The sequence below is a fragment of the Lytechinus variegatus genome, chromosome 3 (assembly GCF_018143015.1).
Source record: "Lytechinus variegatus isolate NC3 chromosome 3, Lvar_3.0, whole genome shotgun sequence".
NCBI lineage: Eukaryota > Metazoa > Echinodermata > Echinoidea > Temnopleuroida > Toxopneustidae > Lytechinus > Lytechinus variegatus.
In genome coordinates, this window is record NC_054742.1 from 66,227,836 (window position 1) to 66,244,868 (window position 17,033).

A 17,033-nucleotide genomic window follows, 5' to 3' on the forward strand; every position below is an offset into this window, starting at 1 on the left:
GAAAAAAAAAAGGATAACAAATAAACTTCATGATTTTTCTTAAAAAATGTCATGTTCCCTGTCAGTGGCATAATGAGCCCCCCCCCCCCCCCCGCCGGCAAAAATGAGGAATCAAGACGTGGAGTGTGAAATAAATTTTCTAAAAGTTGCGAGCGATCATAAATTCTAACAATTTAATTTTTTCTCCTTTTTTCCTTTTTTTTTTGGGGGGGGTCTTGACACTTTTATGGGGTGGAAGGCATGACCCCATGCCCCCCCCCCTCCACCTGTATGCCAATGTCTCCCGTGATCATGGATTGTGGCTTGTATAGTGTGCAAGTTTTATGCACATATTCCGACCAAAGGTTACAACCTTTATCATTGACATTATGATGAAAACGATATGCCTAAATCATCTATTTGTCACGGGCAAGTATTTTTCTCATAAATGTTCCAGTGTTCTCCAGAAGTCTAATCGAGACAATGAATTGTAAAATATAAAACTTTGTTTAGCAATGTGTTACTTATTATTTACACACAAAAAAACATTATGTGCATTGGTACCGGCCATGATTCACTCTGATGGACTACTTATTGTCAAGGTTAACGAAATACATGTAAGTAAATAGTTCGCCATCAATAAAGACGACGATTCTACAAGAAATGGTCATATACCGTGTGAGTAAAAAAAAGACACCTCACAGGGGCTCAATTAATAAAAATATGACACGAACGCATTATCATTATATATGACTGGAAAGAGTATTTTCTCCCAACTCGTATACGTTTGGATGATCAGGGCCCCGTTGTACAAAGAGTTACGATTGATCCGAACAATCGTAACTCTATGGAAATCCATCAGTGTCATAACTTTTTCTACAGGAACTTTGCAAAATGTCCTTTGTACTCAAAGGAGAACACTCCAAATTGTCAAGAAATTAATGAATTTATGGACATGGATTCCTATCTAGAATTTCTTTTGAACAAACATGCATTTCATGTGTTGACTTTGCTGGCTTTCCATAGTTACGATTGATTGGATCAATCGTAACTCTTTTTACAACGGGGCCCAGAAGGTATTCTTTGCAGCGATGTAAATTTTGATTTGCGGCAAAAGGCATGAATGTAATTAATGAACCACAGATGCGAATGATGCCATAATCCAACTTGAGTTAGTAAACATATTTGCAAATCCATTTGCAATGAAATTAACTTGAGAATTTATGCTTACAAGAAATTATTGAACAATTATAGTGTAAACTACTGAAAAAAAGTGTTTTGAAATGGAAACTCTTGTAAGATTATGACATCATTGACATCTGAGTTCATTCATTGCAGTCATGCATAGGCGGCGGAAGCGGGTGGGGGGACGTGTCCCCCCCTAAATTTGTTGTTAATGACCTTTTTTTTTTTTTGCTTGTCAATTTATTTTCGTACGTCCCCCCTAAAAATTTTGGGAACCTTTTTTTTTTTGCTTGTCAAAATTTTTTTGTTGTCCCCTCCTAACATTTTTGGCTTCCGCCGCCAATGCAGTCATGCCTTACTTGGGCGCAAATCAAAATTTACATCGCTGCAAAGGATACCTCCTGATCATCCAAGCGTTTACACATACCACATAAATATGGTATCAAATTATTTGGGAGAAGATACCTTTCTAGTCATATATAATGATTACATGCGTTCATGACATTTTTTTTCTTAAAATGGAGATTCGTGAGGTATCTTTTTTTATCTCACACGTTATATACGTTTAACGTTTCAAAAAATTAGTCAACTTTTTGACTTCCTTGGTAGATTAAGAAACTCCTTAAGTGACTCAAATTTGTATTCCATTTACAAAATAAAAAAAAAACTTTAAATATTCCACATTCAAGGAGGTTTTGAGCAGTTGGCATTTCAACTTTCACTTTTGTAAACGCTTCAAACAGGGCGGGTCGCGTGATAATAATGAAAGTAAATCATAATATATTAGGTGGATCTTTAATTTTCATGGTACTCCCCAAATTAATGATGCTCTAAATCTTGACGTCTTAGAATGTTTCTGCAACGAATCATCAATGAACTACGATTTTTATGCTTTTAGGTTGTTCTTTAAGCAGGTATTTCTGCAGTTATTCATAAATAAAAATTACAAATTTATAACAATGATATAACATCAAACATACATAATGATCAAATTACAAAGGTGACAATTGTATAGAAGATATAGACATAAATCATGTAGACAATAACAAATAAATTTAAATGCAGAGGCCAGCTATCGTAAGCTGAAAGCTTGAAATAGTAGCAGACAGGGGAAGAGTTATCATACCCAGGTTATCATACCAGTTATCATACCCAGTCAAAATAAAAGGATTTAGAAACCTCTCTTAACCCTGTCCCTGTCCTCTGATTGGTAAAAATGTGGTCATGTAACTCCATTCTTGCAAAACCGTCAACATAGGTTGTTACCCAAGGGCAACGGGCAAAGTTCAATGAAACAGTCCTTTATCTTGTATACGTCCATTACTTACTGTAGGTAAAATGTAATTAGATGGTACTATGGGGTCTGTATTGAACATGGTGGAGAACTGACTTGAAAAAAATGGTCAAGAACATTTATGATTTACTAATATATTTCTTTCCCATTTCCACGGGTTAGTGATTGACCATCGAATTGGTGGAACATGATCGAATTGATTTTATTTTTTTTGCCAATCTCTGTTGGCTATTACTTATTGTCGAGATGAGTGAATTAGCTATTAAAGATCATTCTACTCTTTATAGACAGTCCTGTTTGTTGACTCGGCAATGGGCTTGGTCATTTAAAAAAAATATATGACCACAAAAGAGTATTAGCTTCAGAAAACCTAAGTATTTCCAATATTTTAGAACAACTTGAAACACATCAACGTGTTTTAGATGTATTGTCAAGCTATCAAGTATTTATGACTTAGTCTTGAATACATAATGGTGCATGTAATTATACTTAATTGCGATTATTTCAATTAATATACATTATCCGTGAAATAATTCGAATAATGCAGTGATATAATGAGGCAAAGGGTATGAGGGGCGGACATGGCGTAACCGGCAATAATTTTATAAAGAATTTGACCTGACTATACACTCAAAATTTTGGGCAACATACTGTCCAAATTATTGGTTATGTCAAAATATATCACAAAATTTGATTTTTGCACACTCTTAAAATGTTGGGCAGCATACTGTCCACACAACGATCGGTTGAAAAAAAATATCAAATTCTGGGTAGTTTTAAACCAATATTGTGACCAATAGGTGAAAACTACACGGTATTAGTTGAAAACTACCCAGAGTTGGATAATTTTTTTTAACCAATCGTTGTGTGGACAGTATGCTGCCCAACATTTTAAGAGTGTGCAAAAATCAAGTTTTGTGATATATTTTGACATAACACTCAGCGATCAATATGTTTCATCATTTTTCTTCCCCTCCCCTTTTTTGTCTCATGAAAATGTTTGGATGATCCATGACCCCCAAGGCCCATCCCCGTCTGTACGCCAGTGAAAAAAAAGATGAAGTGAAGTGCACTTGCCTTAAAATTACGCGTGAGATTACGACCAGAAGGGCATGGTTCCTGGGGTGGACAAGGATCGCACTCCTTTCTACTGTACACCTCCTTCTCTGCATTCTCGGTCAGCTTTATGTCTGTAAACGAATATATTTTGAAATTGTTTGAATTATACAATATTTCAATTTTTACGAATTAGACACTTTGGACCTCCTTGCCTGGACCACAAAATGTTGAAATAATGGAATGCCACGTGTTCAGGTAGGAATGAAACTTCGTTTCACATGACAATGACGAGAAAATCAAAATATTTCATATAATAAAATACAAAAGAAATAGTGAGTCGGTGATATCATCGGTCCCCTCCTTTGCATACCAAACAGGATGTGCATATAACCGTTTTGTGAAATTAGGCAGAACTTTAAAATGTCATAACTTTCTAATTTTACATCCGATTTTGATGAAATTTTCAGTGTTATGCTTGTTTGCATTTTTGCTTTCTATTCATATCAGATTTTGTTGGAGTGGACTTGTCCTTTAAAGTAGATGGTGCATATTAGAATAAAAATGTAAATTATGATGTAAAATGTAACATCCATCGGGGGATGCGAGTAGACTTCTATCCATAAGAAATACCCCAATACATTGGATGCATACGCAAGGCCAGACCACTGGCAGACAATGTATGAATGTGTTTTGTCATCAAGAGGTATAGATGGAATGTTATATATATGTTTTTTCAGTAACACGATATTCAGTAACACAACCTTGTAGTGTTATCTAAATTAGGGGATTTCGTTCAAACCTTATTTTAATTTTATCAATAATGTGTAAATTACGTCATATATATGCACTGAAACGTAGGCTAAGCTTTGATCTTGATCTTGACTACTGGTTTATACAATTTTGAATATTGGACCTCTTTCCTAATGAACTCACATAATATTAATGAAAGAAACAATACAGGGCACTACACGTCACCTTGCGGGACACAATACCATGGGAACATGATGTTTGCATTCCGATCATGAGGTAAAAGTGCTTCATTGGTTGTATTTCATGACCAATTATATAGACTCACTTGGGAGATTTTCAGTTAACATGCACAAAACTACTTTACTCTGATTATTATTATAATTATAATTATTATTATTAGTAGTAGTAGTATATAGTAGTAGTAGTAGAAGTATAGTAGTAGAAGTAGTAGTAGTAGTAGTATAGTAGTAGTAGTAGTAGTAGTAGTAGTAATAGTAGTAGTAGTAGTAGTAGTAGTAGAAGAAGTAGTAGTAGTAGTAGTAGTAGTATAAATATTATTATTATTATCATTATTAATGTTACTTATAATGTTATTAACTTTATCATCATCTTCGTCTTCATCTTCATTACTTTTATTACTAACATCACAATCACTCTATTTTTGTATTGTATTGTAATAATTTTCTTCATCATGAATAATATCATCTGGATGGTTCATTGGTAGAACGCCCGCCTCATAAATGGAAGGTCGTGGGTTCGATCCCCGGTAGATACCAAAGACCTAAAAAATGAGAACTTCTCCTTTCTTGTCAGGAGCTGGAGGTTTTAGAATGGAGGTTAATAACAACATTCTGTCATATGAAGGCTTGCTGAGACAAAATTTCATTAGATCTGGGGCCCGTTTCATAAAGGACTTGCAACTGTTGTAACTCTTCCATAATGGCAACTACCAAGGCAACAGTGCTCAGCGACCAATCGTAATCAAGGTTTCCATGGTAGTTGCCAAAATGGCAAAGTTACAACAGTTGCAAGTCCTTTATGAAACGGGCCCCTGAAGTGGCTACCCTGGGTAAACAAGAAGATTATCATTATTATTATGATTAAAATGGCGTCGAAGTTCCATGTCTCTCCTGAAACTCAAATTCGTATAATTATGGTTGGGATGCAGATGTCAACAAAATTTCTTACCATCATACTTGGGAAGATAACTTGGCATTGAGTTGAGATAGGTGATACTCAGTGAGATACTGGCTACAGTGACCAACCATATGCAGACTAGACGACATGAATACGGCAAGAATCTGAGGACGATGTAAGAGATCAATTCGATAGGAGTTACATTGCACACCACTGCATTATTGAATTGAATTGAATTTATTACCAAATATCATTGTCAGGTACAATTACAAGGAATATATAAACAAAACATTTGGTAATTGGAGGTAACATAATAGCAAGATGCTAATCGAGGTTAGCCCCAAATAATATCATTATCATAGTTTGAACAATAGATTTAACTAAATCTCAATACTGTACAACAAATTCAATACTAATTCTACTTATTACTGTTGCAGAAAGGTTAGATCATTTTCAGTGAACATATTTACACTATCCACAAGAAAAAAAACATCTTGATTATTCACAAAATCTTTATATAGAATTATTTGTTTTCAGGCCGTATTTTACCATACCAAATTAGTTATATTTTTCCAGTAGCTTTAATTTTAACGATTTGCTAAATGTCTTACGACTGGGGTGTTTCTAATATTACTTGGCAGAAGATTCCATAAAGTAGGACCAGAAAATGAAATTGATTGTTTTCCCAAATTGGTATTGTTTTTCTCAAGATTAACATTTCGCTTTTCTCTATTTCTTGTATTGTAAGGATGGTCTATAAATGAAAAATAATCAATAAAACTATGTGGCAACCGATTATTAATTAAATTGTGCATAAATACTCCTATCAAATATTGGTTGTTTGAAAATATCGAGAATATTTAGATCATAAAATAAAGGAGCAGAGTGATAAGTATGATGGTTGAACATCATTATTCTAGCTATTCGTTTTTGAAGTAATAATATAGGGCTCAAGGTTGTTTTGCACGTCCCACCCCATACTTCCAGACCATACGTTATATGTGGTAAAATAAATGAGTTATATAACATAACTAAGATTCTCTTTGTTACATAATTCCTCAATCTATAAAGTTTTCCAATTTTTTTGCTTAGCACATTGCAGACAATGTCAACCTGTTTCTTCCATGTAAGGTTTTTATCGATACATATACCAAGAAATAATGTTGATTCAACATACTCTAATAAAGTTCATTTCAGTGACAACTGTCCTGATATCAAACTAGTTTTTCGTCTATTCTTAAACAACATATATTTAGTTTTCGTAACATTGATTGTCAATCTGTTGGCATTGCACCATGCTATTATATTGTTTAAATTGAGTCTAATTTCTGATAAATCAATATGTTGTTCATCACAATTGAAAGTGTGAAATAAATTTGAGTCATCCGCAAAAAGTCAGAAATTGAAATAATTTGATGAGTTTGCCAGATCGTTTATATACAACAAGAACAAAGTTGGACCCAAAACTGATCCTTGTGCAATACCGCATGAAATCGACCTGTATTCGGAATTTACACCATCATAATTAACAAATTGCTTTCTGTTTCGTAAATAATCATTAAACCATTCTACTGCCTTACCACGAATGCCATAGTGTTCTATGATTAATCGTAAAAGCTTTAGCAAAATCGATGAATATTCCTACTGTCACCTTTCCTTCATCAGTATATCTTGTAATTTGATTAATAAGATCTATCAATGAAAGTTTCGTACTGTATCCATTTTTAAAACCATATTGGTGTTTATACAATATTTCATTATTTTCTATGAATTTCATCAATCGTGCATTCACTAGTTTTTCAAATATTTGGCTAATCGCGGGTAAAACTGATATTGGTCTATAATTTCCAGGTAATTCTTTATCTCCCTTATTGAAAACTGGTATAACTCTTGCAACTTTTAATTTATCTGGAAAAATGCCTGTGGTAAATGATAGATTGAATATATGCGAAAGAGGTTTGCAAATACAATTCATAGCATATATCAACAGTCGAACTGATATATCATCATAGTCACTTGCTTTAGATTGATCAAGAGTGTATAACATTCCTTTAACTTCTGAACTTGTTATTGGCAGGAAGAAAAATGTTTGACTAATGTATGGACCAATGAACGCTCGGTAATTAACATTTGGCTCCTCAATTTTCTCAGCTAGATTTTTCCCAATAGTAGATAAATAATTATTGAAAATCAATTAGAGAAAATCAAAGAATAAGCAAGATCAAACAAATTTTTAGAAAATCAGACATAATAAAGTTATGAGCATTTGAATATTGCGATTGCTAATGCCATGAAGATCCTCCCATTGGCAATGCGACAAAGATGTGTGATGTCACATGTGAACAACTTTCTATGTGATGGACTATAAAATAACCCCCAAATGTCTCTTTTTGCTCTTTCTTATGGTGATAAAAACTCTTTATCCATTATGTATTCTTTGAAAATCTGTATTGCATGCCCTCCTATAGAATGAATACATGATCTACTGAAAGAAGTGATAATAGGGGCAGTTTAAGTGAAATAAATGCAAAAGTAATGGAAAAACATGTGACATCACACCTCTTTGTCGCATTGCCTTAGACTGTTAGAGGATCTACATTACAATAATGATCTAAACTTCAAATGCTCATAACTTTTTTTTATTATTATTTATCTATTTTTTTCTCAAACTTTCGTTGATCTGTTTCTTTGATTTTTCTGTTTTCACACAAGCTATCTTGTCTCAAATGATATCCATAACTTTAGAAGATATATAGGCCATCTATATTTGGTAGCTATTGAGAAGTGATATAAGTTGAAAGTTTTCTTCCTTACTGATATTTGATTTATCTGACTATATGTTCATGTAGGTCTCCTTCTTTTGAGTCAAAGAAATGTCGAGTCAAAAACATTGGACAGTCCAAGGCAAAAAATACGTTGCCAAGGCCTCACTTTAATATTCAATTGTCATCAGTAATTTTCATTCATGTAGAAACAAGATTCCTATGAAATTGAATTATTGTACGATTGTATAAATTATATAAATTAAACATAACCACACATGCACAGAGCAATGATATATTGCGAGTACTCAGTTTGCTGCTTTTGTTGTGCAAATTGTGTTATTTTGGCGCAAGCCATTTAGGGCCCCTTGATATGAAAGCTTTGAGAGTGATCGTTGGGCTGTTTTTTTACGATTAATCATATACAAACAATCCATGCAATCAATCTTAAAAATCATTCCCATGATCATTCGCTCAGCACTGTATTACCGGGTAACTCACTCGTAAATATTGAAGCAATCATATAATTATCAGTTTTGTGTGGTGGTGTGCATTATGGGAATGAAAGTTATGAGTAATTTTCATCGGATCCCATGAAGCCATTATCATTGATGGGACGTTTAAGTCTGTGTCCCTTGACAACCCATGCCTGTATTAAGTGGTCGCCTGTCCATCCTCGATCAGTGGATTTCACAAGCCAAGGACAGCGGAATGAATTCGAATTTTTGAAGGGTATGGGGTATGAACATGCATGAAATAAAAAATTGATGGTCATTTTCACATTTTTGTACATGATCACTGAAAAAGTGCTCCCACCCCCTCCTAGTGGTTTTGTCCCCCCTGCTAGTGGAGTGCTTTCACTGATCGCATGCCATTAAAAAATCTTGATTTTTAGCTCATCATAACACCAAAGTTTCAATTGGCCTACACCTCAAAAACCAATGTTGCAGGAGATCAAAAAAATGCAAGATGGCCTCGTAAATTCGATAGACCATGTTGATTGATTTTTGTTTTCGATACAGAATTCAATTGATTCAATTCAAATAAATTTCCTAGAAGGAAATATTTTGGAAATATTGAAATTTTGTGGAAGAATTTAGATTTTGGATATTTTTCCATCAAATTAAGAAGGAAAGTAAATTATTTATGATTCAAATTTATTTTCAGAGAAGCTAACAACAATTTTCTCCCTATCTGTCATGTATTGAAATGAAACAGTATGACACATGTTTTTTTTCTCAGCTACCAATGTTAACACTATACTGTAACTACAAAATGAACATCTATATAAAATCGTTGATTCTAAAAAATAATATTGGGTAAAAATGCTCTATGAGGGCTATTATGTATCCACCCAACATCGGATATTTCTTTTGGGCATTTTCATTTATCCTGTGTGATGAAAATGTTGCCCTTTCTAAATTAATTGCTGCTTATTTTTTTAAACCTTACTGGACAATGTGCTTTCTGCTTTGGGTAAAATATTGCCCCAAATTTGTTGGACACATAATTACCCTCGTGTTGGTTAAAATTTACCCAATATTTTTTTATAGTGTTGTTTTTCATATAAAACTGCAGGGGGTGGGGACACATATCATGTCTATGCATGTGAACTGTAATTATGCAAGCCTTCATTGTGCCAGTATGATTTCTGTTTCTGTTTATGGTCATTCCGAGAGCTTTTTGCTGGTAAACGCCAAGCTGGTGTTTTACTAATTACTTGGGAATCATTTTATATCTATATTAATCAGTGATTCATTTGGTAGTCAAGATATATTGCTGGCCTTGAACTGTCGTAAAATTTATCTTTGCCATATATATACCCAGCCTTGAAAGTATAGTACTACATAAGACAAGAAAGGAATGACGAGAAATGGTTGCCTCAAAGAACGACAGCTTCGATTATATTCAGCCAGACATTCAATTCAATTCAATTTATTTATTAGGTAAAAATCACATGAGTAGATATATACATTGTAAAATGTGAGGATCAAACACCCTAGAAAAGCCAGAGGCTTGAAAAGCAGGGGGATCCATGACAAATAGATTACAGTGATACAAATACAGCAAATAAATTACAGTAGGAATAAAATACATAGGAAATAGTAATTGAAATAATACATGAAACAAGTTACAATATTTACAAGATAAAACATAATATATCATATAACTGTTTAATTTTGGTTTAATTTAAAGGAATCACTTGTAAATGGCAAGAAGATGCTGTTTAATTTTAGCTTTAAATTAAGCATGGACCTATTAACTGTGGTCATTCTTTTAAAGGACAAGTCCACCCCAACAAAACTTGATTTGAATAAAAAGAGAAAAATCTAACGAGCATAACACTGAAAATTTCATCAAAATCCGATGTAAAATAAGAAAGTTATGGAGTTTTTAAAGTTTCGCTTCATTTCACAAAACAGTTATATACACATCTCGGTCGGAATGTAAATGAGGAACTGATGACATCACTCACTCACAATTTCTTTTGTATTTTATTATATGAAATATTAAATATTTTCATTTTCTCGTCATTGTCATGTGAAATGAAGTTTCATTCCACCATGAACATGTGGAATTCCATTATTTTAACATTTTGTGCTTCAGGCAAGGAGGTCCTCATCGTCAAATTCGTAAAAATTGAAATATTGCATATTTAAAACAATAAAAAACAAAAGAAATAGCGAGTGAGTGACATCATCGACTCTCTCATTTGGATGTAACTGGCTCGTTCATTTAACTATTTTGTTAAAAATAAGCGAAACTTTGCAATGTCATAACTTTCTTATTTTACATCACAAAGTTTGATTTATCAGGTACCTATTATTTTCTTGTATTCCATAAAGTTTTCAAAATATCCCTTTCAGGTCTGATTGTCAAAACGTATCAGCTAGCGCTGCACGCTCGCATTTTGATTGGCGAGTTATGTATATCTCAATATTGATTATACAACAAACTACTTAAAATCCCCTTTTCATGAGAGTGTATAAAAAAAATTAGGCTCGCGATTTGCGCTCGCATTAATGGTTAATAATGTATTAACTGATGCATCCTATTTATAATTACAAAAATGATTGAAACGTCCAGTTTTCTGGCCGTCATATCATCAGATTTCGCGCCCTCATTAGGCATCAATGAATAAGATATTAAATTAATAATTGAATTGTCCCTTTTGTTTCATCTCGAGCTTAGCAAGAGGAATAGGACGACAGTCTTCATGATGGCATGTCCTAAGGACATTATCATTATCCAGTTTCAGATCACAATATGAAAAAAAATCTGCTCGCGCTTTGTGCTCTCATTATTAATGCACAAAGATCCCCTATTACTCATTCTTTTCAGGATTTACAAAACATGAATAGAGTGTCCCGTTTTTTTAGGTCCAAATCTCGATTTTTTTTCTGCTCGCGCTTCGCGCTCGCATCAATTGTTTATTTATATAGCTGTATATCTTGTTCACGATTATAAAAATTGGTTGAAAATTTCCATTCTTTATGTAGAAATGTCAAAAATTTTCAGCTTGATTGTTGAAATATGTAACGTCTTCGTGGCTAAGTGGCAATGCTTATAAAAGGTACCTTTTCGATCAGTTCAAAAGGCATATGAAAAATTTCTGCTCGCAGTTTGCTCTCGCATTATCAATGTAAGGAAGGTCCCCAATTTTATGACTTGTTCAGTAGGTCTAAATCTCGAAATTTTCCGCTCGCGCTTTGCGCTCGCATCAATTGTTTGTTATATACCTATTCTGTTTAAGTTACAAAAAGTGCTTAGAATTTCCATTCTTCGGGTAAAAATGTCGAAACATTTCAGACAAAAATTTTCTTTAGTTCCCAAAATTAATTTTTAGTGGATTTTTGACGGATTTAATCCAGATCGGCTACAGCCGATTTGGATTAATAAAAAAATGAGGACATTAACAGTGAGAACAACTACATATTTAAAAAAAGAGAAAAAGAAAGTGAATTGAATAGATGGAATTATGGTATGACTTTGTGAATGTCATATCAATATTTATCACAATATCAGATTTTCGTTATAAAAAGGCCATAAGCACAAACCCGCACCCACATGAGTATGCATTATGTTCATTGGAGGCGACGTGGTGTAGCGGTTCTGACTATTGCCTTGTAATCAGAGGGCCGTGTGTTCGAATCCCACCATGGCCTAGCGTCCTTTGGCAAGGCGTCAATATACAATTTGCCACTCTCCACCCAGGTGTTAAATGGGTACCCGGTAGGATGCGAAAGCCTATGTATTATGCCCAGCAATATAATTGGAACTCTTGTTGGAATGCTCCCCAGAGAGTGGAGAAGGTGCATACATTGTATACGGGCATGCAAGGATCCGATGACCGGGTTAGTAATAATTATATCTGTAAAGCGCTTAGAGACGTCGTTCCGATATGTTAAGCGCTATATGCGCAATAATAATAATAATAATGATAATAATGATAATAATAATAATAATAATGATGATAATAATAATAATAGTAGGCCGTATTGCCCCCCATGTCTCCTACACTCACTACAACTAGTATTTTGTAATATATAATGTTCAGAAAATTTAACAATGTTGACAACTTGTAAGCAATAAATATAAGAAATATCTTGAACATCGGTGCTTTAATTATTGTAAACATTTTGTTTGAAATTAAAACAATATCGAATCAGATGGTAAACCAGGTTGTTTAACACGTTTTTACTGTTTAAGGATCCTTTTATATATCCAGTATTTCGATATAATGTTGAGTGTGACTCGAAACATGGGATCTCGGAGTGTCAGATGGTATCACGTATACCAACAACGCCCAGTTTTGTATTTAAAAAATAAGAAAATTGATGTTATCACATGAAAGTCAAATATATACTCACAATTTCGAGTTCGTCATTTTGATGTTCTGGCTTTTGACAAAAAGATTTTTAAGAAATGCAGTGTTTATCTGAGAAAATGATTACAAATGTATTTTTCCACCTGATTGCATTGGCGTTAATCAGCGATGGTATAAACAAAAGGAACCTGCCAGGAAATTCTCGATCAGACTAAAAATGTAGATCACTTCAAACGGGAGCAGTAAACGTTAGTTAGCAGCAAACGGTATTTCGCAATAAAAACGGTAGTTCACGACTAACACGATAGCAAAAAAAGGTTAGTTAGGACCAGTATCACTGACACTGACCTTTGCTCAGTGACCAGTATACAAAACCGATACAAAGCTACTTTGAGGTGAATTAGTAGTTGATTATGATGGCGCTCTTCCAACTGCGTCGCCTGGATTTAAATTTGGAGGAGGCTGTAACACTTCAGAGGAGGGAGGGGGAGTTTCCCCCTCCCGCGCGGAGCGCAAAGTTTTGGATATTTCATCAAATCTAAATCAAAAGAAGACGTCTCATGCGTCTCTAATACCCTTATCAACGCGAATTCAAGTGACTTGCTGTGATTAAAAACAAAACCAGTTTCATGAGCGCCCCGAAATGGGAAAAGATTGAGGAATTAAAAATAATTCCTCTTACCGCGCGAAGCAAGAAAGCTAAGACGTTAAAAAAATGAGAACAGAAATTTTATGAAATGCATACCTTATTCACATCAGATTTGATTGTAAAAACTTTAGCCACATTAAATTTCTTTCACTTGCAAAACAGAGAAGAGAGTGGATATATGCAGGGAGGAAATATTTCTTCCCACGAATGGCGTTCAAGCTCTAAATTTTATAAATTTCTCTGAAATTTTATCCTGCTCTTAGTTTGATATTTCTTAGATAATACGGAGAAAATATAGCTCAAGATGTGAAAGGGATGATGCAAGCTAGAAGAGGGACTCTTTCTTTCCCATACCCGCGAAGCACGGAAACTTTTGTGATTTATATTGGTCAAAAAAAATGTGTAATTTTCGCTTCCTTTTGTATGATTAAGAAACTTCAGTGATGTTCAAAATTTCAAATCGATGGCACAAGACAAGACAGGAGATGGATGTACAGCGATATATAGTATAAAGCTTTATCGTACATACTTTTACAGATTGTACAGCACGAATTTACGGCCTCCCCCCTTTGAGCAGATACTTTGCTAAAAAAAATGTTTGCTGAAAAAGAAGAAATAGGATTTGGGGACTCGGGAAGTGACGGTAGCGTTTACCTGCTCCGAACAGAAGAGCCGAAATTTTGTGTAAATGCGATTAAAAAAAATATTCTTCATAGTATGGGTAGTGGAGTAGAAAAAAGGTGTGTGGAAACAAAGGCGAAAGGCAATTTTGAAATTTTTACAGCGCGGAGCACGGAAGCAAAATTTTGAAGAGAGAGAAGATTTTCTCATTTAGGATTTTATTATTTTGACCAAAAAAGAAGAAAAAAAAAAGCTATACCCTTCTTCCATTTTCTCCTTTCGCTTTTTCTTTTTCTCCTCCCCCTTTTCTTTTATGGTGCGTTTTTTTTTTGGGGGGGACGACCTCCCCCAAAGACCACACCCCCCCCCCCCCCGGCTACGCGCGTGCCTGCGGTCGACCTAAGTTGTTGTTGTTTTAGCTTATACAGCGCGTATCATTCAGTAGTGAATATTTGCGCCAAATGTATTCTATAGTTGTTCTATGTGTTTTATAGCCTACTCTGGGGGGCGTTTCATCAATATTTTCGTCCGACAAGTTGTCAGATCTGACAACTTTCCTGGATTCTGATTGGTTGAGAAGCAATGTTACTATAGCAACTGTCGGATAAAACAGGACTTGTCGGATAAAACGTCTGACAAGTCCTTTCATGAAACGCTCCCCTGGAGTCTGTTATTATTTAGTGTTAAACAATTGCAATTTATAATTCCCTGTTTCAAAGGAAGCCAGTGAAATAAATTAATGAGCGTTGGCAAGAATGAATTTCCTATATCCCACAGCTGGATGTACCAGAATTAATTGCATGTATGGGTCCCATAATTATATTGATCATAATCCAACCCAGAATGGCATATCCATGCATGTATATGGCCATAATGGGTCCCATCATGTAAGCTTGCTCATATCCTACCTAGATTGCCATGCCGATATATATTCCATGTGTGTCCACAGTGCGTCCAAAAAAACATACGCTTTTGAAATGGCTGCCAAATAAAACATATACAATTTTTTTTCGGGGGGGGGGGGGAGACTTATATAATGGAAAGTCAATAAAGTCAACTTTCAAATGACACCAAAAGTTTGGAAACAAAGGGCATAAAAATTATGCGGGGTCGGAATTAGCCTTCCAATTTCTTTCAGATTTTGTTTGGGGGTACTTGCAAAGTTGAGGGTATTATGCTGAATTAATGAGTGAGATATATAGAAGGTTTGGTTTCTGAGGCAAATTTCATGAGTTACTAAATTGGAATTTAACGCATGAGTGAACAGGAATTGTAAATTTAGTGTTGCATATTCATCTTGTAGACCTCAGCAGTGTGTTCGTGAGAGTCAGAGTAATTTGATGGTATGTTACAAGCAAGATGGTGAGATTAGGTGAGACATGGCTATAAAGGGTATTCCTCTTTTTTTTCCTTTTACAAATTAAAAGTCATGTGAACCACCCCCCCCCCTCCCTTCACCTCCATTTCCCAGGCTCCCCCTCCCTCTCCCTCTCTCTATCTCTCTCACTTTCGGGATTGTAACCTATTCAAAACTTAAATGCCAAGTGACCGTTTGCTGATGGTCTTTTTTTTTCATTGAATGATTATCAATAAATTTACTGATTATGATGATTTGTGAAATAAATTTATTGAAAAAACGGAATGTTTGATTGATCACATTGCACATTGAATGAGTTGATTACTATCAAAGGACTGATGGGAAAAGTTGATGCCCCAATTCAGAAGTTATTTAAATTTTAAATCAACATTCTGCTCTGGACTTCACGCGCACATAACAATAGCAATCAGTCTCTCAACAGGAGGGGAGGGCGGGAGAGGAGAGAGGGAGGGAGGGGGGGGGCTAAATGTTCTGTTGACCCTTATTCCATCAACCATGTCAACCTACTTCTCCCACTTAAGTCCTGTCTCTCCCCCTTTTCTCCCGACTCCGATGAACACATTGCTGAGATCCACAGGATAAAGTTGAAATGCTGCCCAGAAAATGTAATTTGTGTTCACTCATGCATTGAAGTTCAGTTAAATAATTTATGAAATTCTCTTATACAACCAAACCTGGTCACGGTTGATCATTGATTTATCACAACGCCATTAACTTGCAAGTTCCAAAGGATTTGCCTCTCAAAAACAGTTACTTAAATTGGAAGGCTAATTCCGGCCCATCCTAATGTTGATACCATTTGTTTTAGTGGACAGTGCTCGCTCGAGCATGAATACTTTTCCAACTTTTTGGTGTCATTTGAAAGTTGATTTTATCGGCTACCCTTAGTACGTGTTTTCCCCCCAAAGTGCTATACAATGCGTATAAAAAAAATTGAAAAGTCTATGAAGTTTTTGTTTCAAATTATGATGTCTATATTTTGGTGTTAATAGGTGCTCTGAAGTCTTTCAAATGCCATTAAAAATAGTTTTGTTCATGTTTGAGTGAACATGGAATGCTTTTATCTGGGTTTGAAAAGGAGGCTTGCGCCAAAATGGCATAAACTGATATGACGATCGGACTTCTTGCTAATCAGCAGACTTCCTTTTAATCTTTTCATTGTCTTCGCCATAATTGTAGAATTATATGTTCAAAATTCATTTACAAATCTGTTTATGGAATTGTTCCGTTGATATGCTCTCTTTTAGCTTTCAATATTCCTTCTTTAAGAAAAAACAAATCTTCAACCGATGTATGGAAGAGCGTGCATTTTGTTTAAAGGACAAGTCCACCCTAACAAAAAGTTGATTTGAATAAAAAGAGAAAAATCGAACAAGTATCCCACTAAAAAT

The 17,033-nt window shown here is 34.7% G+C and overlaps 1 long non-coding RNA gene across 1 annotated transcript; it reads right to left on the reverse strand.

Moving 5' to 3' along the window:
• Positions 1-3,430: 3,430 nt before the first annotated feature.
• Positions 3,431-13,372, reverse strand: LOC121412270. Its single transcript, XR_005969586.1, has 3 exons — positions 13,038-13,372; positions 5,456-5,568; positions 3,431-3,648 (listed from the first exon to the last, which is right to left on the reverse strand). It is a non-coding gene; the product is annotated as an uncharacterized LOC121412270 (long non-coding RNA).
• Positions 13,373-17,033: the final 3,661 nt, after the last annotated feature.